The sequence below is a fragment of the Arvicola amphibius genome, chromosome X, assembly GCF_903992535.2.
Source record: "Arvicola amphibius chromosome X, mArvAmp1.2, whole genome shotgun sequence".
Classification (NCBI taxonomy): domain Eukaryota; kingdom Metazoa; phylum Chordata; class Mammalia; order Rodentia; family Cricetidae; genus Arvicola; species Arvicola amphibius.
This window is the reverse complement of record NC_052065.1, coordinates 91,642,022-91,659,954: the sequence shown is the minus strand read 5'-3', so window position 1 is coordinate 91,659,954 and position 17,933 is coordinate 91,642,022. Positions and strand designations below refer to the sequence as shown.

General features: G+C 43.5%; 1 protein-coding gene and 1 non-coding gene across 7 annotated transcripts in view; both read left to right on the top strand.

The window, feature by feature from the left end:
• Tsc22d3 (TSC22 domain family member 3) overlaps positions 1-17,933 on the top strand; it is a 119,068-nt gene that overhangs the window by 76,854 nt on the left and 24,281 nt on the right. The window lies entirely within an intron of this gene.
• On the top strand, positions 1,790-1,916 carry LOC119805637. Its single transcript, XR_005283951.1, has one exon. It is a non-coding gene; the product is annotated as a small nucleolar RNA SNORA55 (small nucleolar RNA).

The window sequence follows — 17,933 nt, the reverse complement described above, 5'->3', positions numbered from 1 at the left end:
CCATTTCTCCAGCCCCACTGATGATTATCTTAAATATCACCATACAACCTTCATCTAACAACAGATGGAAACAGAGACAGAGACCCACATCAGAGCACTGGACTGAGCTCCCAAGATCCAGTTGAAGAATGGAAGGAGGGAGAATATGAACAAGGAAGTCAAGACCATGAGGGTTCACCCACTGAGACAATGTGCCTGAGCTAATGGGAGCTCACCAACTCCAACTGGACTGGGAATGAACAAGCAATGGCACTGGGATTTGTCTCTACCACATGTACTAGCTTTTTGGGATCCTATTCTCTTTGAATGTATACCTTGCTCAACCTGAATGTAGTGAGAAGGGCCTTTGACTTCCCACAGGCCTGGGTGCCTTGCCCTCTCTTATGATTGGAAGGGGATGGGGCAAGGGTGTGTAGAGGGAGTGGGAGGGAAGTGGGAGGAGGGGAGGAAGTGGGAATTTGGATTAGTATTTTTTTAAATAATAATAATAATAATAACCCAAACTCATCCACTCTAGTTTGTGCTGCTACCCATATATACTGCCAGGTTGGGGGTCACCTACTGAAGTGTGGTCCACCTACCAGGAGCCACTAAGTTAAAAAAGACTGACCCTTCTAATCCCAGAAAACATCAACTGTTAATGGATACTCAGTTAGGAGTAGGAAGTAATGAACCCCTCCCACTCTATGCTAAAATGTTGACTGACTTGATCTTGTGCCAGTCTTGTGCAGGCAACCACAGCTGCTGTGTGTGGTGATATTTTGTTTGTTCTATAACAAATAAAGCTTCCCTGAGGATCAGAGAAGCAGAGCAGCCAACCACTGGTTCTTACCTCTGTGAAATCCTCAGACCGAATGGGGTATCCTGTCTCTATAAGTCCTCAGACTGAATGCTTTCTGAGCTCTTGTCTCCTCCAGCCTTATATTCCTCTCTCCACCCAACCATATATATCTTCCTGTCTCCAGGACAGGAAGTGTTGGGATTAGAGGTGTTTGGCTCCCTAGTGCTAGAATTAAAGGTGTGAGCCACCACTGCCTGGCTCTGTTTTTCTTTGAGACTGGATCAATCTTTTGTGTAGCCCAAGCTGGCCTTGAACTTATAGAGTCTGCCTCTGCCTCCTGAGTGCTGGGATTTGAAGGGGCGTGGTCAATCGGCAATTATGATTAACCGGACTAGCTTTAATATATAATATTCAGCTTTAATAAAGGAAAGAAAAGGGAACTTACAAAAGCCAAGGTTCCAGCGAGGAGCTCAGGAAAACAAAGAGACCAAGACAACAAACACGGATCTTTTAAAGGTATTTTTAGCCCCGGAGGGGTCATGCCCCTCAGACAAGGGATTGGTCAGCTTCCCCAACAAGGATTAAAGGTGTGTGCCACCACTACCTGGCCTCTGTAGCTAACTACTGGCTTTCTCCACACTCTGATCTTCAGGCAAGCTTTCTTTCTTAAAGCACAAACAAAATATCACCACAGCTGTGAATTCTTCAATGCAGTAGTCCTGTCGTGTTCAGATGACACAGTTTGAGTCTAGTCATCTCTGACATCTGGCTCTTGCAGTCTTTCTGTCCCCCTCTTCCAACCATGATCCCTAAACCTTAGAGAGGGAGTGTTATATGCATGTCCCATTTGTGGCTGAGCACTCCACTGAATCTTATTTTCTGCACTTTGACCAGTTACGAGGTTCCGTGTTTGCCACCATTCACTGCACAAAGAAACACTGATGAAGTCTGAGAGCTGCACTAATCTACAGGTAGAGAAAGACTAATTTAGATGGCAGTTTGATATGTCCACTTAGCCATATAATAGTAATGGGTTCTGGTCTGGGGACAGACGGTGATACAGTAGAGCAGAGAATATCCAGATGGGTCATTTTCCGTTTGTCTTGGAGCCTGTCCCTACAGCTCTGCCATACTTCCTCCTGGGAAAAAAAGTAATGGGTTCTCCCCTGGAGCCTATGAGCTCCCAAACATGAGTTCTTAGCCAGATTTATAGTATGAAATCTATTTTTTAATTTATTTATTAAAAATTTCCACCTCCTCCCATTTCCCTCCTACTCCCTCCTACTCCCCCTCCCCCTCCCTCTCCAGTCCTAAGAGCAGTCAGGGTTTCCTACCCTGTGGGAAGTCCAAGGTCCTCCCCCCTCCATCCAGGTCTAGGAAGGTGAGCATCCAAACAGACAAGTCTCCCACAAGGCCAGTCTATGCAGTAGAATCAAAACTTAGTACTGAACTAAACAGAAACTAAAGAACTGATCTCCTGAAATCTATTTTTAATAAAAAAAATTATCTGGGTAATGGTGGCACATGCCTTTAATCTTGGCACTCTGGAGGCAGAGACAGGTATGGAGTTCAAGGCCTGCCTAGTCTACAAAGTGGATTCCAGGACAGCCAGGGCTGTTGTATAGATAAACCCTGTCTTGAAAATCCTAAAATAGATAGATAGATAGATAGATAGATAGATAGATAGATAGATAGATAGATAGATAGATAGATTTGAACAAACTCGTTTTTCTCCACCTTTCATATAGTTTCCAAATTATCCAATAGAAATTTCATTCTATCTTTTAAAAGGGCTTAAAGTTATAGCGTGAATGACTTTACTTTTAGCTAGTCACCCCAATCCAACTTTGATCAATGACTTACATTTATAGGATGCAGGTTTGGAAAGAATCAAAAGTAACTGGACTGTGGAAGGCCCAGTTCCTTCCCTAAGCCCTTTAGCTAGCTGTTCTTCTGGAAACTGGGGTTGTGTCAGATTTTATTGGTAGCTTAATGGTCACAGAATAGAGAAGGAAAATGACCTCAAAAAGTCTACATATTGCTTTCACATTCAGATCATCCACAATCATGCTATTTCCTTTAATAATGCTAAATTATGTAATAGCAATTTATTGTAACCTCTGCCTTTAGCTACTCACCGGTATGGTCCCATTTTGTATATAAGTAGAGCCACATCTGTAATATCCCTGTTTTTTTCATTTTGTGAATTATTCATAGCAATTCCAAAATCTCAGGTGGCCCACTTGCATACTGTCTAGCTAGTTTCTGGGAACTTAGGAGTGCTTTGACACCAGACCATACAGAGTATAAATTAAGGAGAATTTTAGAAAAACATATTACCTACTCACATTTGGATTCCATACTGAAGCACAGTTGAATTTCCCATGGCAGGATCACTAAGGTAGGATGTGTGGCAAAGGATTAATATGGAAGAAAAGCATGTATAGCAAACTTTAAAGGTGCACTATGAGTCACATATATTTTAGTAGTTGTGCCATTCTACTTATTTGAACTGATGTGAAAATGAGTTTGCATCCTTGGAGTGCATAAAAACCAAAAGAACCTGGATGTAAGGAGAAACTAAGCTGAGACCACTATTTGCCACAAAGTAGATAGACCACCAAGAAACACTTGAGAGTTGATTTTCTGGCACACAGAAATAATATCTGTTTGTCTTTGGAATGTGTTATATGACCATTTACCCCATGGATTTTTCCAGAAAGATCTAAGGGAACTACCTATTGGGACTTAATTTGTCGTGGGGAGATAGAACTAAGTGCTTCTCAGGAAATTGATAACCCCTTCACCATCCTCTTCATAGCCCAGTGGCTATATCTCAGTGCCTGACCTGTTCATTTGACCTGTGTGAATTTGCAAAAGGTAGTGTAATCCATCTGAGGAAAATCACTTCAGAGACAGGAAGGGGCATGGCAGCCTCTTTGGCCAAGGATTTATGTATCTGTCATGGGAGGGAAGTGTGAGCTGAGAAATGACTCCCAGAAGTGCAAGAATTGGCGAGGGAAACACTGCTACCTTTAGCAGTCAGTGGTCCATTCATTGGGAATTAGTGGTATTTCAGATAGCCAGCATTATTGACTCTTTCTCTCTTTTCTCTCTTCCTTCCTGGAGTCCATTCTCCCTGCTCTCTCCTTTACTTTCTGCTTTCTTCTCCTCTTGCTCAGCACACACTGAAGAAAGCAACTGAACTGGCTGAGTGAACCCTGCCAGTGGCCATGCAGTGGGTGAAGAAAGGATAGTAAGGTCTTGGACTGCTTTTTGTGTGGCAATTAGAGGATGTGAGGACAGACACAAGATGCTTGGGTCAGTCACAGCAGGCTTGCAGCTGGTGCCATGTCACCATGGCTGGCACTAATGGCAACTAATGGGGTCCTGACAATCCCCACAGCCTACAGAAACAAGCCAGTCGCTCAGTTGGACTCTATCTAGTCTTAATTCTTGCTGTCTTTGTGAATTGGTTTCTGCATTTTCACCAGCCATGCATATCATTGCTTTGGGCTCTCTGCTGAGCCTGGGACTAAGTCTTTGCTTTACATATCTTCCCCTGCTGTGAGCCTGCCAGACTGGCTCCCTTGGCAACCTCATTAGGCATTAGTGGTGTCCATGGGAATCTAAGCTGGGCAGCAGGACTCATCTTTAGTGCTCTTATCCTCCCTGATGGCTTGTAACATCCCCAATGCAAAGGAGTCCCAACTGAAAAGTTGTATTCAGCTATCTTGGGAAACATCCACTATGCCTACAGCTCAGCCCAGCACTTGCTAAAACAGACTAGAGAAATCCCAGACCTCTAGGTGCAGCTATTTGTTTAACTCTTCCTTATGCTTTCTTTCCTAATGACTGTTGGCATTTCCTTCTCTCAAGAAGCATGAGGTGAGCCTTGACAAGCCTTGAATCTCAGTAAGGAAAATAAGTACCACTCAGACTCCAGACCTACTTCCTTCTCTGCAGCACATGTTCCCTATACTATGTGGGAAGAGATGAAGGAACATATTATGAGGGAAAATTCCTCAGCGTTAAAAGAGATTTCGCCTCTTTGATGCTATATAGAAAACATTTTCACTCTCTTGTAGACCAGGCTGGCCTAGAACTTACAGAGATCTGCCTGCCTCTGCCTCCTGAGTGCTGGGATTAAAAGTGTGAGCCACCACTGCCTGGCAGAAAACATTTTCACTCTCAAAAATCAGCAAATGATGTGGGATTTGTAACACCATCCCTTCCCCCCATTTTTCCTTCTAGCAAATTATCATACAATCAGCAGCTGTTCAGAGTTGTCAACAATAGGATTATATCTTATGTTATAGAACTTCTCTGATCTCCTGGCCTCTTCATCATCCATGGCTTTCAACATCTTGCTGTCTGCCAAAATTCATGTGATATATTGATGCCAGGTAAACTGTAAACAGCAAACATGCTGTCCTATGCAGGTCCCAGTTCTATTAAGCCTAGCCCTTCAAAGGGAGTAAGCCAAGTAAGCAATGCAGGTTCAGTGGGGGGGGGGGGGGGGGGGGGCAGGTAAACTGAGCTTTTGGGGACATTTTCCGATCTATATCCTCTCAAACTATGCAGGAAGTCACCCTCCCCATTTGTGTGTGAGGCCATCCCTGGCCATGGTCTTACATAGCCATAGTGGTTTGCTATAGCAGAAGAAGCTGGGAAAATCTTGACTTAGGTAAACTCCTCACTTAAGCCTGCAAAATTCTGCTTCAGTCTCTAGTCCATCTTCCCACCAGTCAGGCAGGCACTTATAAGAGATGCAGACAAGAAACTGCAACTCTTCTTCCCAGTGTACCTGTCTTGGTTGACTTTTTAAATATCTGAGACTGCAAGTTTGAGGCAGTTACTTAAAATGACAAACCCATCTTTGTTTGAGGGAGGAGCTCTTACCACTTCCTTATAAAAAGGGTTATAGTCCTTCAGAAGGGTCTGCTACAAAGCTATTTTTGGCTCATTTGCTCTTCTTTCCTCTGAGTTCTGTTCCCTTTTAAGCCCCTCAGGAGAGCCTCTCTCTCTCTCTCTCCACCTCCTTCTCAATGTCTGTGCTCACAGAGCTTACGCAGGGGAAGTAACCTCTAGCCAAGTGAGTCTCTCATCCAACTCATTTTCCGAGATAGTCCCACTGGTTCTTCTACAAGAGCAGGGACAAAGATTGTCTGGGTCAACATAATGACCTCTTCCCCTCCGCCCAAGCGCACCGGAATTCCAAATGTTCTTGTTTCCTTCAAGCTCAAATGGTTTTTGCTGCTGATCCTTTGCTCTGGGTTACCCATTTCCTGCTCAACCCTGGCACAGCAAATGTGTCTCTGTAGCAGCTACCTCAGGGTAATTTGAGAAGCAGCTCTAGGCCACCACATGTGGAAAAGGAATCAGGGGAAGACACATGTGGAATAAGAATCTCCTAGAGAAAGATGCTGGGCCTTTGCAAACAGCTTTAATAATGTAGAAATGCCAGCACCGGATGTTTCTAGAATGCCAGCATAATTTACTCTAAGGTGATTTTTTAATGGTTATTATATCCTTCCCTAGGTTTAGTGATTTCACCAAAATCTCTGACACTCTTCCATCTGCCTTAGGGAATCAGCCACTACCGGTCTTCTGACTGTGTGAACATCTTGGGCACACACACATACCCCTATTCTTCTTAGAGCCTCTAACTTGTTCCTGCAGTATCTGATCAGTTTCTGCCTAGTCAGTCAGATATGCCCTGTTGCTGAGCCTGTTTGGGTGGGGAGGGTGGGAAAATGGAGCAAGCATTCTAGGAGGAAGCTGTTCTCAGTTTCCCTACCCCCACTTTCCGTCTCTAAATTTGTTCTGTGTCTCCTGTTTCTGGGCCCCCATCCTGTTTTGACCCAATTTCTTTGCCTATAACACTGGGTTTGCAGTTTTGTTCAATATATTACTTTGGTGCTTCCACCATTCCTCTTTGGCTCAGTTCCTAGGGCTGGTTGCAGATATCTGCCTGCCTGAACACTGAGCCCACCTAAAGATATTCTCTTGGTCTTTTCGTCCTCACCAAGGCAGGCTTTTGTTCATTTGTGGTTCCACAAGTTGGAAGCTGCGCCTTCAGTAGACTTATTCTAGAAAACAGATATGCAGCTCTTATTCACCTGGGCTCTTGCTTTTTTAAAAAAAAAAATCCATTTGGGGGTCTACATTGTTAATAGACTTTTTGCATGGATTTCCAAAGCAGTAGTTCTATTCTCTAGAATGATTGAAAATTTATGATTGGGATGTAGAAAAAGCTGCTGACTAAACTCAGCTCTACCTTCTGTAGCATTCTCTCACCCATCTTCCCTGTGTCCTGTCCTCCAACTCCTACAATACTCAGCCTGAAGGCCTGGAAGAACCACATGTGAATCAACGGTTCCTGCTCTACACTGGCAATTCGCAGGTTTGCAGGAGTACTCTTTTGGAACCTGAGGCATAGGGATCCACTGGAGGGATCTCAGGGACAAGTTAGTGTAACCATTGAGGCCACTTACCCCTCCCCCTAGCTCCAATCCAAGTAGCCCTGCTTTTGTCTATTTTATATGACTTTGCATGTGAGTCTATGTTTGAAAGAAGAGGTTCACTTTTTTAAATTACTGATGTAGGCCTTTCTTCATTTCAAACTTAACCTATGCCTTGCCTTCCCTCTGAGTCTGATCTCTGCTAGCAGACGGTGAAAGGGATGTAGTACTAATCAAATAATGGTTCCTAAGATGTGATCAGTGGCTCAGGCTTGCTAGAAATGCCAGTTCCTTCACCCAGTTAAAGTGCTTCCCACTTCATGTAACTGCCTCCCCACCCATCATTAATAATAATCTCTAATATTTGCATAGTACTTGACAATTTCCAAAGTACTTTCACAGACTTTATCTTATTTGATACTCTAGAAGGCCTATGAGTGCTGCCAGGGTAGGAGCTATTATTTATATTTTACAGACTGGGAGGCTTGAGATATTTAATCGACTGACCTCACTGAAGAGCTTGCTGAAGGGAACTAGTCAGGATGAGATGAAGGGCTAGATAAAGGGAACAAGAGTTGGAACAAGGATTATGAAAGGAGTGGTAAAGAAGAGAGATGAGGCAGAAGGGATGAAAAATCAACAGTACTCCAGATCCACCATCCCTGCTTGGGAATCAAAAGCAGTGTAGAACTTTGGGATTGGCCCATGTTAGGAGGCAGAGACATCCCTTTTTCATGATGGTGGCTCCCAGGGCTAGTGAGCCATTGTCTCACCTTGTCTCAGTTCTGCTCCAAAAAGCTGATTTTGTCACATGACTTTCTTGAAACTCCTGGAGCCATAGTCAAGTCCAAGAACTGGACAGGTCCATCCACTCATTTTTCCAGGAGAGGAAACAGAATCCCAGAGACAAAAAAAAAATGTTACTCAAAGTCACACAAAGAAGGTGAGCAAAATATGTTGAAGTGTGTGTGTGTGTGTGTGTGTGTGTGTGTGTGTGTGTGTGTGTGTGTGTGTCTGTGTGTAAGAGTATGAAAAAGGACTGTGAACTGTGCTGGGAATACTTGTCTGGTGAATTGCTGTAGCCTGGACCTTGTACACATATGCACTGCCTAGGGTTAAAGCCATTTATAGGACCTGGGGTATGGCAGGGTGTGAGAAAGACAGGGTTCAGGGTTTCTCTCCCAAGGGGATTCACCCATATAAACTGCTCCAGGTAATTAAGATCCCAGAAGAATTGGCAGCTGCTTGCTGAACAAATTAGGCTCTGCCTTTATGGACATGTTCTGTGCTGGAGATCAGAGGGCCCTCCCTGATGTTTGGTTCATTAGTCATTGTTCCCTGTCAGAGCAAGCACTCAGAAAATTGGATGTCTGGCAACAGTCTGTATTCAGAAATTCAATAGCAGGAGCGGCAACAGCAACAGCCGAGTGTCTGGGACAGTGATCCATGCACAGTAGGTGCTTGAAAAATGCTTGTTAGCTAACTAATGAACTAAGTAAGGAAAGCCTTTAGTCTTCTGTGCTATTCAGAATGAAACAGTGTCAATAACAGATCTGATTGCTTTTCAGCAGAAGCACAGTTGAACTTTTTAACAGACAGACTGATGGAACTTGGAGAGGGGGGACTCAATGGAGTCTTGATTTCCTATGCTGACTACACTTTATGGATCACAGTGCCCACCACTTAGATGTTGTACTACATTATCTGGGTTGAATAAACTCACTGATCCCTCTAGACTAGCTTGTGATTTTCTTCTATTTGAATCCAAACGCATTTTTCCTAGTTCTAGGCTTCTTGGCCAGATCAGACTATGCTTGGCAGAGAACAAAATAAGGCCTGAGTGCATGTATGAGGAGAGAGAAGTGAGCAATCTCCAAGTGACATATAGGGCCAAAGAGATTTAAAATCAGTTCTTCCTTCATCACTGGCTTGCCATAGGCCAGGCCTGCCAGGCTAGTTTTGTCAGGCAGTTTGATATTGTTCTTAAATGTCAGGGAAAGATTTCTGTTTTTGTTTTGTTTTGTTTTATACTAAATGTTCCTAGTTCAAAATACCCAGGATTCCTTGCAAAGGTCAGCTAGCATAGCAGGACCAAGAGAATCTTAGAAGCTTTTGGCAGTCTCTAAAGGTTACCACTGGTATCTTGTCTATAGGCCAAGGGAGTGAACTCTATGAGGGATTTCAAATGTCCTTGATGGACTTTTCCACCATGCTAATAAACTATCAGGAAAAATACTTATTCATTTCACCTAGCATCAAGTCATTGTTTTAAATATTATTCATCAAAGAAGAAAGCACTAAGAATTTAACACAGACTCTTTTAGACTTCGTCGGGGAAGAGGATTTGTGTGTGTGTGCACGCAAGCATGCGTGTGTGTGCTTGTGTGTGTATATGTGATTGTGAGGATTTGAGTTTGTGGGAGTGGCTTTGGTAGTAATTTAGATGTATATAAAGAGTCTGTTTATACCATATGCAAAAAAGGTGCAGAATAACAGGTGATGGGTTTATTTCAGCTGGAAGGTTAGTACCTGGTAAGATTGATGTTCCTATGTGTGTGACTTCTGTAACTCTACCTGAGTCTCTTTTTTAATATGGAACTCAAGAGTCATGGTGACAAGGGCATATGTGAAGAAGGTATGTGTGTCTTCCTATGTGGGTATATGCATAAGCCGTGTGTGTGTGTGTGTGTGTGTGTGTGTGTGTGTGTGTGTGCGCGCGCGCTCAGTGAGGTTGTGTATGTCTGCTGAACAATCATCAAGTCTTCTGCTTTGAAGAGAACTACCCTGGCTCCTCTTCCTTTTTCTCTAACGCACCTCTAGGCCTCCTTTCTCTGCTTTTTTCTTAGGGAAATGTTTCCTATCATGAAGTTTCTCCCTCCCACATTTCTGTTTTTACCCCTAGTCTTCTAACTAAGTGGGGGTGAGTCAACCAGTAAGAAAGCATTCAATGATTGAGAAACAAGCTCCAAGCCAATGAAATGTCTGCCTAAAGATTGTTCTTGGATCAATTGAAATCCTGTGGGTCACCCTTGGACCGACTAACATTGTCAAGAAATGTAATATAGATATTCAATCCTTGAGTTTTGGTGAATTAGTTAAAACCTTGTTTTTAGTTCTATTGAGAAGGAAAATCATTTATTATCTTTAGTCTGACCCGTACTTTCAAGAGAACTCTCCATTCCATGAAAATAAAGGCTGAGGTAGGCAATTCACACATACTTGTGAAATCTAAGCACATTATCTCACCAGTGGCTATAACTGTAATAAACTAGAGTGACCTGGGTTTAAATAAATAAATGTTTGGAGCTAGCAATTGAAGTGCAAACATGACCCTAATTAATGGTTTGGTTAATAGAGAGTAGTTCTGTCTTTAGAGATAGTAAAATCTGCCTTTAGTTATAACATGGGTCTTTAGACTACTCTTAGATTTTTCATGTTTGAAACTAAAAATGTCTATCCATTTAATCTGTTTTACTCTCCTGCTTCTGAAGCAGGCTATAAGTAAAACTCAGCTCTCCTTTGAAGATTGTTTTAGGAAAAGCATTCCTAAATACTCAGCTTTCATATATATCGTCATCAAAACTAGTCTCATATATTAATTCAAAAAAGAGTATATCTTATTAAGTTTTAGTATATCTTAATTTCAAATGGTTTCCTATCTGTAACTCACTCTACAGCCAATACAGTTACATGGGTAGATTCAAAGGAACTACAACTTCTAGAAAGTAAAGCTAAAACTCTGTTGTCCAAGAGATAGATGCAACAAAGTAGAATATGGTAGGGAGTGGAATATCCACCAGGTCCTGCGCTTAAACGCTGCCTGGTGTGAAGTGCTTTACCCTAGTCCCAATTGCTTACTTGTTATTTCATGAAGATGACATGGGGAGGGGCTGGTTAAGTCAACTGAAATGCTGGCTTGCCGTGTCAAGAATAGCTCATTCTTTGCTGCAAGGGATACATCCAGCTGCAGATTTCTGTCATCGCTGGACACACTTACAGATGAATTCAGAAATTATACTGGCCTCCCCAGTTGTTGACGAGTCGAACAATCACTATTGAGACCATCCTCTAATCCATATCACTGTACTGGGTGCCACAAGAGAAGGGGGAGGGGAGAAAACTACAGAAGGCTTGCCTCCCACCTTTTAGGAGCTTTAGATTAGTTTGGGAAGATAAGATTCACAGAGAAACCTCTCAGGAACAATAACAAGAATATATTTGTCCATGGATACAAAATAGTACAAACCAAAATGATGTCTCTGGCACCAGGTGAAATTAGGTGACAGTTACTATCTACAGTCTTGATGAAGATCATCATGTATGTAAGACTGTTCTGGTGCATGTGTACCATTGAACCTCCTATAGGGTATGTTCCATGTATGTGTTTAAGTGTTCAGAGTAGTAGGCATGATTATCTTCCATGCTGAGTTCTTTATTTTTACAGAACTTCTAGGAGATATCTAGATTACCTTACTTCAGATGTAATGTGTACTATTTTCCACTGGTCACAATGAAGGAATGGCTACTTAGAAGACCAGAAAGTTGGTCATAACATAGAGGTCAGGGCAGGGAATGAGCTCTGCTTCAGTCCCTGCTCGTAGCTTGAGCACATATCTGTTTGATTATAGTGTTGGCCTAGGCACACTGGAGTCAACATTATGAACCTTTCTGTCTGCCTATAATCTGACCACAGAACTTGCTCAAAGTTTAGAGAATTCCCAACAACTCATCACCCTGGAGCTAGGAGGTAGTTCCACCTACCTTCTTCCTCTTCTAGGCTCCATTTCAGATAGACACATGGGCTTCAACTAGAGTATATGGAAGGTAGGAATGCACAAATTGGGCCTGAATACCCAAAAAACACTTAAATGTTACATAACTTGATTTGTTCCACATTGCCCCTACCCAGCCAATGAAAAAAAAAAAAAAAAAAAAACAGGTCTGGCCACCTACCTCCTTCCAGAGCATGAGCCCTGGATAGAAAGAATAGTCTAAAAAGGATGAAAAAGAAGGAAGTTTGTTACCATTCAGGTTTGATTTTTGAGTCCCAAATATGCTTCTCATCTGACCCAACAGTGTTACCAAGCATGCCAATTGACAAACAAAGGGGTCTAGAATACCCCAGCCTCACAATACCATTCTGGCTAGCTTCAGTTCACATTAAGTTGCACTGTCCACTTAAGATTTATAGATGGGTCTAGTGCTTCTGGGTCCTGATATTCCTGCTTATTCTTGAGTTGGTATATCTTCTTCCAGCTTTTCTGATAACTAGCAGAAATCTCATTGCCACTGTGGGCCTCAGTGTCCCCATATGGACGATGCAAATGCTGGACCACATTATCCCTAAGGTGGCCTTCTGGCTCTGACGTCTGTCCTGTTTGTTTACATGTCCTCTTGGTTTTCATGAAGTTAACATTTCAGGGAGGGGCAAGGGATATTTGAGAACCTCCAGTTTGGAAGCTGGGGCAAAGTTCCCAGGCAGGGTTTATTTTATGTCATGTTTGCTTCTTCCTAACTGGTTTTCCCCATTTCCAAGGACCAAGGGCCACTCTGGATGCAGATGGGTGAGACAGGGCAGCAGGTCCACCAGGTCAGTGGCTCAGGGCTACTCTGGGAGCACGGGCTGGTAAAAAAAAATACTATTACCTGTGCTGGGATCAGCTGCCAGAGCAGAGCCCCTTATCTCAGAATCATTGCCACTGACCTGTGAGGTGACCTGAAATCCCTGATGGCCAGGCAGACAGCATTGTGGAGTCAGCCATATTTGGGAACAGGAGCGGTTTTAGGGTTCCTGAGAAGTGAGGATTTCTCTAGAAGATATGAAGGTCCCAGAATGATCCCAGGATGGGATCAGATTCATGACAAGAGTTTGGGAAAGTTGCATGGAGGCCCTGAGGGAACCAAACTATGGGCCTGGGGAAGAGTGCTGCCAGTAGACTATAAATGAGAACAGGCGGGGGCTATGCAACATTATACACTTTGTTTTCTCCAAGGGACCTTGAATTCAGGCCTTCCAGCCCGGGTTTTCATTTTGGGGAGCTGAGGAGAAGAGGAAAGAAAGGCCTTCATAAAGCTGGACTGAGTGTTGAAGGAAGGGAAGATCATGTAGTGACACTAGGATTGCCTCTATTTCATAGTCCTTTTGAGGGAAGCATTAGTAAACTGGAAAGAAACTAGGCAGGGAGAACAGTGATAATGTGCCACACAGAAAGCAGTGTTGTGTACAACAAATAAGCACAACCTTCCAGACAAATACAGTCTTATTTACAAACACTTTCCTACTATATATACACATGCACACACTTAAATACATATGCCAATAAATATATACAGAGGCCTCAGTGCATACTCATCCCAGACCCTGAACATGCTTCCATCACACCAATTTTCTGTGAAGATGCCAACGACCCAGGCAACATCAACTGCAGGTAGAGTTTCACTTTGGACAGGTGTGAGGGAAGGACAAGCTCCTTGGGAGGGAAGGAACATTTTCTAATACTTGGGGGCAAAGTAAGGAAGAAAGAAAAAAAAACAAGGAAAGGCTGAAGTCCTCCCACAGGCAGGCTCGTGCTCTGGGTGTGCTTTCACAGGCCAGAAACTACAGAACTAGGAGTACTGCCAAGTGCTTTATCAAAGGAAACAGCCTGCCCAACAGCTGGAGATGGGCTTCTGCCAGCTGTGTGTGCCTCTTCGTCTCCTTCTTTCCATTCTTTTCCTATCTCCATCTATCCATCTTTTACAGCCTTGCACTTTGCATTGGGAAAGGCCATATACAAACATCCTTGGACCATAGAGAAATCTTCATGCTAAGTAACTAAGCAGATCACAACTGCAGCTGGTCTGGAAGAGGCTGTCTTGAGAGGGAATGCGTTACTCAAAAGCTGGTCTCCAGGAATTAAGCAATGGGTGTGCACCATAGGAGCTCTTTACTACACCTAGAGTCTTGGGGAGATACAATCCAGTGCCTCCCTGTCAACTCACAGTGGGAGGTAGGTGCCTAGCCAGAGAGTGTGCTGGCAGCAACAGGGTGTTTTCCAGCAACCTCAGCAACTTTATCATCTATATTAATTAATTAGTTAATTACTGGGATTCACTTCTTTGAACTTAGGCTTCCAATTGAGAAAAGAAACAACAATGTTGGGCAGAAGGAGAGCTCAGAAGAAAGGTGTTCTTTTTCTGGAAGTGGCAGAACACCTGTGGCTTTGCTTCTTTTCCCAGCCTGCATCCTCTTCAGGTTTCTGATTTTTTCAGCTGAAGTGGCCAGCACCAAAAGTTATACATTAGATGCATATGTGGAAACAACTTCATGAAAATGAAATCTACTGGGGCTGCTAAGTTCAAAGTTAGTACTGATCTCTGTGCATTCAAGGTAACAGCCACATCTTCAGGGAGGCCCCGAGTATTCATTCTATTCTCTCATCACACAACAAGCACCTCTTGCCTCAGTTGACCCTGGGAATGGCTCAAGAAAAACCTGATACCCACCCTAGAAATTTGGAAACACCTCAAGAGCAAGATCCCTGTTACATATCTCTAGTGTCCCCAGTGGTTGCCTACTTAAGCAACTGATGACCTAAACAGTGGAGAAATTCACTTTAAAGCTTGGATCTAATTCAGTGGGAATCGATAACTTGGTCTCTGTGCATTGCCTGAAGTTACCATGTTGGGCTTCTTTGTTCTTTAGCTGAATTTTACTGAGTACTGATGAACATAGATGATCTTACCTCTGGCATCTCATAGGTGTTCTGCTGCCCATCATCCCTGTCTTTCACTTAACATTGTGGTTCTTCTACCTGGGCCAAGATCTTGACTCTTGCTCTCAGTCTTCACTTCCTCCTTCCATGAAGCGTCTTCTACAAATGAGAGCACTCTTATGCTCAATCACAAATGGCTCTAAAGCATGAACATGCACTTTAGGGCTAGACCTGAATCCTTAGTCTCTTCCCAGCTTTGAGTTAGTTCTTCACTAGCTCACTTCTCTGAGCCTCAGCTTTCCTCTATGTGAAAATGGTACCGATAATACTAACCCCATGACTTTGGGGAAGTCTGATTGTGCTTACATGTATATTGTGTGTGAAGTGCTTTGGGCATTATTCAGCAGAAAGTAAGCACTCAATAATCGTTAGCTGCTGATTTCTTTATTACTGTTCCTCAATATTTCTGTGATGGCAAAGGGTGTTTGTCCCACACAGATGGGCTGATAGAACTGACTTTATGAAAAACCAGAGACCCTGGCAGAGACACTCTGAAGACCTTTCAGCAATTCCGTTTGTTCGGCCCTACAATCTTGAATGGAGAAAGGAGTAAACAAGAGTCTAAAGCACAGTTCAACACCTGCCTGATTATGTATATCCCAAGTAATTTCCCCTTGGGTCACATAGACTAGTTCCTGAGTTAGGGGCAAAATATCGTCTTGGAAGTTAGGCCTTCCATGCAGCATCTCTAATCTGACTTCTTTTTTCCCCTCATTTGGGGTCACATCTGTTTCATCTTTCCATCCTGCCCTATGTGCTAATAATACACACCCCTTGCCACATATTTCCCAGCATGTTCTCAAGCTTAAATACATCTAAAAGTACCAGACTAGGACTCTAAAGGACTACTACCTCTATCACAGCCTGATTATTACTATCTCCTTGAGGGTGTGTAGTGAGTGTGTGTACACAACCTCGGAGTGCCAATTCCTCTGCATGGTAAACTTTATGACAGCAAGATTTCTTGTCCAAACCCAACTATAAATTGTTCAACATGCTATTAGCAGTGGTTTCTATAGTGTTGGACAGTCAGAAGGAGGCTGACATAGCACGGACATGATTTGTCATCTAGTTCTTCACAAATGGATGTTTGAAGGGCTTGACTCCTTCAATTACCTCAAAGAGTACTTCCAATGGTTGGCACCAGAAGTGTCTCAGCTGTGGGGAGCAAGTGGCAAGATGCGAGAGAGTTTAGGTCTGCCTTGGCTACCACTGATTTCTTGTTTCCTCGTCTTTCCTAGTTTGAGAGCATTTGTTGCTGTCTGAAGAGCTGGGCAGTGCCAACACCACAATAAGCAGCTTGTCCAGTACACACAAGCTCTTTGGACCCTGAAATGTCAGCTGGCCAACTGGCTCACAGCTAGACCCTGCTGCGTGCTGTTTGCATCCGGCCCCAACAATGCAACTCAGCACTTGTAGAGCCATGTGTCATAGCAACAAGGCTGGGAGTAGGGTACCCACAGGGACCTGGCCCTGGCTCTGGGAAGCTAATCTCAGGGACCACACTTAGGGCCCCAGATAAAAATAACTTCCTTAAATATCCAGATCTGCCTGTCTTAGACTAGCAATGTGGCTGGTCCTTCTCCATCCTATCCCAGGCATGACTCCATGGCATGGTAGCAGCCAGACAAATTCCCTATGCCCCATAGGGCTGGACTGCTGACTGGTGTTGGACAGAATTATCTCACCCAGTGAAAGCTTATAGGATATGGGATATGTGCCTCCAGGGGGTGCAAACTGAGCATAAAGGGCAGGAGAGGCAACAGTGGGGTCTGGTGGCAACAGTGCTAGGCCAGGATCCAGAAAGCCTGGGCTGTGCTCCCAGTCTTTGCCATCAACTCCCTTGGTGTCCTTGAGCAAGATCACCCAGAGGGCAGGGTTGGAGGAATAGGCACAGGGCCAAGGCCTTGCCTAAGAGAAGATGAGCTACAAAATCTTGTTCATACATCTGAGAGGTAGAGATTGGGTATTTAATCAGGAAGTTTTATCCGGCTACCTCATTACCTTTAAGTATCTTGGATGAATTTTGACCACTAACACAGCCAGGCTCAGGTGCCAGAGGATATATCAGAAAAGATAGAGTAATTTCTTTCCAATTGCTTGTTCTTAGGTTTTCTTTGGAAGTCAACAGAGATCCATGCTGTCAGAACTTAGGGCCTAGGGTACAGTTGTTCTTTAGCTTTGCAAATCTTTGATATTGTCCTAACTTCTGTAGCTCACAACCACACAGAACAGCTTCTCTGGGACAAGAGTTTATATAAAAGTAGTATCTCTGGCCTCACCACTTCAGCTGCCTCTGTCCCAAAACTCAGGTATCCATCCATAGCAAGGCACATACTTAGTCTCAGGGACCATTTTGCATCTCATCTCGAGTTTCCTCTCATGTAACAGATGCTGTTTGTCAAGTCCTGTGGGTGTTCAGCAGTGATGAACTCATGGGGTGCTCTAGTATTCAATTGCACAAAACACAGTTGACAGAAGCTACCAGTGTCTGACACTCAGTCAGTGCTCAACACATATTTGTCAAGTGAATACAGTCTAAAATGTATTATACTCTCATATAGAAAGGTTTCATCTATTGCTACACATACCAGGCAGACAGGCTTCTTTCCATGGCAGGACCAGTTCAGGGGGAAGGTCAGGAAGAAGAATCCTGCCAGAAAATAATATGTAGGCACCCACCCTCTGTATATATAGAGAAAAAAGTAGAATATGCCTATGGTATGGTGGGGAGAATGTCTCGGCAAAGAACTCACTGCAGTCTGAGAGACTGTAACACTTCGCATCACAGGAAGGCTACCATGGTGGTGTCTAACTGGATTTGGGACTCTCTTAGTGATTCGAAGTCCCAGTGTGACAAAGCTACATCAAAGCTGAGATTTTAGCATCTCTTCTAGTGCTTTTGGGAAACTCATTATTACTATTTCCAACCAG